Here is a 3,846-nt window from a genome sequence, read left to right as displayed (position 1 = left end):
TTGCCGGAGATGGAAGAGATGAGTATGCACAGTGACGGCGACAAGAAAGAATGGGGTTAGGGTTTGGAGGGTTGGACCGATCTAAATGATCGATTTTGAGACCCTCCAGGTCTATTTTAAAAACATTCCCGACAGAGTTCGATCGATCGAACTAAGACTTCAGATCAATCGAAATTTGATGAACTCTCCTCAAAGTATTTTTGGATTTTTGAAATTTTTGAAAAATGAAAAACTAAAATTAAAAATTTAGAATTAAAATTAAAAATTGTAAAATAAAATAAAATAGAATAAAATATTTTTGGATTTTTATTTTCATTTTTTTTTAATTGAATAAAGAATAATAATTAAAAACTAAAATATTTTTGTATTTTTGAAAACTTTTTGAAAAATAAAATAAAATGAAATGAAATGAAAATAAAATAAAAATGAAAATGAAAATATTTTTGGATTTTTAAAATTTGAAAAGTCAAAATAAAGTCAAACAATGAAATGGAGAACTGAGATCGATCGGAACAAGAGTTCGATCGATCAGACAGAGAGCAAAAATATGCAGGTTTTTGGTTCAGAAAATTGGCTAAGTGTTGGAACTTGAAGATCGATTGAACTTGGAAGTTGGATCGATCGAAAAACTTCAGATCAATCTTGGAATGTTTTCGATCGATGAAACAGAGAGCTGAAATATGCGGGTTGATGCAGGCTCAAAAATTTTCCAAGTGTTAATGCATAAGATCAATCAAACTTTGAAGTTAGATCGATCGAAGATCTCCTGATTGATCTAAGAATAAGTTCGAACGATGGGACAAAGAGGTGATTTGGATGCAGGTTTCTACAACTCGAAAAATTTTCTAAGTGTTGGATACAGAATGGAGTTCGATCGATCGAACTCAGGTTTAAGATCAATCGAACTATGCAGAATGCTCAATAATGACAACACAAAATTCATGCAATCCTAATCACAATTCCTATCAATGCATATGAACCAAAAACAAGTATCTAGACTTCGCAAGAAATGAAATTTAAAATAGAAATGAGGGAGGAATAGGGTTTTGACACCCTACGAAATGTTTTTGCTAGTCTTTAACGTCTATAGCAAGACATTGGGCTCTTTTAGACCGGATCAAAGATCTTATAATGCATCCCCTCCTTGTTGGGGTGATAGATGCTTTGAACTCCACCCAACAAATGGTTCTTTGAAGAACTTGTTGGATTAAGCTCAAAAGAAACTTTTGATCCTTTGTCTATGCAATCACAACCTTTGGGCTTCCATGCCCTTTCAAAGCAAGAATTTGAAACAACACTTTTAGAATGCAAGGTTGAAGATAATTCTTTGGAAGTTTTGGTCTTACACAAAAGCTCATTTCCTTGACATTGAAGATCAAAACATTTATCTACAACATCAACCTCTCCTTCATATTTGTCAGGGTGTGGGATTGAAGATATTCAACTTCACCTTCATGTGGCCAAATGAGATCTTCATTATCCCCGTCCTACAATTAATGTTGGCATTAGTGGTTGCCAAGAAAGGACGGCTAAGGATAACGGGAATTTGACTCTTAGGATTGGGGACCGGTTCCGTGTCTATGACAACGAAATCAACCAGGAAGAAGAATTTATCAATTTTTATCAATACATCCTTAATGATACCCCTAGGCTTCTTAATGGATCGGTCGTCAAGTTGTAAAACTACCGACGTCGGTTTTAATTCACCTAGGCCCAATTTGACATAAACCAAGTATAGAAGAAGGTTAACACTTGCTCCTAAGTCAAGAAGCGCCTGATTAATGATATGATCACCAATAATGCATGAAGTAATAGGTGAACCAGGGTCCTTAAACTTTGGCAAAGTGTTATGTTGCAAAATTGAGCTTAATTGCTCGGTCAAAACCACTTTTCTTGGTGCTTGGCTCTTGTTCTTCTGCTTTTGGGTGCACAAGTCTTTCAAGAATTTGGCATAAACCGAAATTTGCTTGATTGCATCCAAAAGTGGAAGATTAACTTTTACTTGCCTAAACATTTCCATAATTTCATTGGTTTTTGCCTTTTGCTTGTCTTTTGAAATGAATCCTTTTAAGGTATCCTGAAATAGAACTTTTGGTTCAAACACTTTTTCAGAATTTTCTTTTGAACTCTCTTCAACACAAGAAGTTTTCAAATCACTTTGTTTTAAATCATTTTTCAGCAAAACTTTTTCAACATCATTTTTCAAAACTTCTTTTTCAAACACATTTTTCAAGACTTTCTCATTCACAAGATCATGTATATGCAATAAAGGAAGAATGGGATGTGAAATGGGACGGGTGACAACTTGAGGTTGCACCTGTTCACTCTCTTCATTGGACATTTCAACTTGATTGTCCACAATCCTACCACTCCACAAGGTAGTCACCGCATTAACATATTCAATGGTGTGGTCTTCCGATAAGGAATAGGTTTCAACAACACATTGTTGCTTAGGTGGGGCATTAATAGGCATTTTTCCCTTCTCTCTTGCATTAAGAGTGCTTGCTATTTGCCCTACTTGGGTTTCTAGCTTCGCAATAGATTGAGAGTGAGAATGAAGCAATTGTGTGTTAGCCTCTAAGGTGCCCAAAGCATTCAAAACTTTTTCTTCAAAGGCGGGACTTCTAGTATTTCCTTGAGAGTAAGATTGGTTGGGAAAATGAGAATTAGCAAATTGATTCCCTTGTGATTGATAAGGTCTATAACCTTGGGATCCTTGGTTTTGAAGTGGAGGTGGAATGTACTTCCCTTGAAAACCACCTTGGGAAGGGTTTGAGCCCTCTCCTTAGTTTTTCCAAGAGAAATTCGGATGTTTCCTCCAACTTGGATTATAATGAGTACCATAAGGATTGTTCCCTTGGTTCACAAAAGCTGTATTGACTTGTTCATTAGGTTCATTTTGCACTTGTCCATGAGGACAATGAGAAGTAGAATGAAGAACACTAGAACAAGTTATACATGTTTCATTTGATGCACAATGAGAATGGTTAGGGAAGGAAGATACTTGGTTCGCCGAGTTTTGGTTAATCAAAAATTGATCAAATCTTTGAGATAAAGACTTCATTTCGGTGGCTATTTCATTTGAATGGTAGACTTGATGTAAGCCAACACTCTTCCTACCTTGTGAATTTCTACCATTCTTAGATGATAATGTTCTACGCAAAGAATTTTCACTCATGCTCTCATAAAGACGCCACACGTCATCCTCATGCCTATCAATGTATGAGCCACCCATGGAAGCATCAACCATGCCTTTATAATTGTCTGATAAGCTCTCAAAGAAATATTGAACTAATTGCCATTTGAACATGTCATGATATGGACACTTCCTAAGCAACTCATTGAAGCGTTCCCATGCCTCATGAAACGTTTCTCCATCCCCATGTGAAAATTCTCGAATTGAGGTTCTCATGGCATTGGTTTTAGAAACCGGATAGTACTTCTTCAAGAACTCTTGTTGTATTTCTGCCCAAGAAGTGATTGAAAAAGGCCTAAGATTGCTAAACCAATACTTTGCCTTGTCTTTTAAGGTGAATGGAAAAAGTTTGAGTCTTAAGACCTCTTCCGGCATGTCCATATATTTTACGGTGGAACATATTTCAAGAAACTCATCAAATGCTTGTAAGGTTCTTCACTTGGAATTCCATGATAGTTAGGAAGCATTTGAATGGTTTGTGGCTTAATTTCTTAACGATGTGCTCTAAATGGAGGCAATTGGATGCATGTAGGTGCACTATACTCATTAGGCACATAATGGTCCCTTAAAGCAAGAGGTGGATTAGCTACTTGAGGTGCAACATAAACACCTTGGTTTTGAATTCCTTAATTGATGATGGGAGGTTATGG

The 3,846-nt window shown here is 36.2% G+C and overlaps 1 pseudogene; it reads left to right on the top strand.

The window, feature by feature from the left end:
* Positions 1 to 3,308: 3,308 nt before the first annotated feature.
* LOC132315465 (small nucleolar RNA R71) lies at positions 3,309 to 3,407 on the top strand (annotated as a pseudogene).
* The last annotated feature ends 439 nt before the right edge of the window (positions 3,408 to 3,846 follow it).

This window comes from Cornus florida, unplaced genomic scaffold, assembly GCF_030987335.1.
Source record: "Cornus florida cultivar Cherokee Brave unplaced genomic scaffold, ASM3098733v1 CherokeeBrave_3.0.0_Hap2_Chr06, whole genome shotgun sequence".
Lineage (NCBI taxonomy): Eukaryota > Viridiplantae > Streptophyta > Magnoliopsida > Cornales > Cornaceae > Cornus > Cornus florida.
The sequence above is the reverse complement of the archived record's forward strand: the minus strand, read 5'-3'. Positions and strand labels throughout refer to the sequence as shown.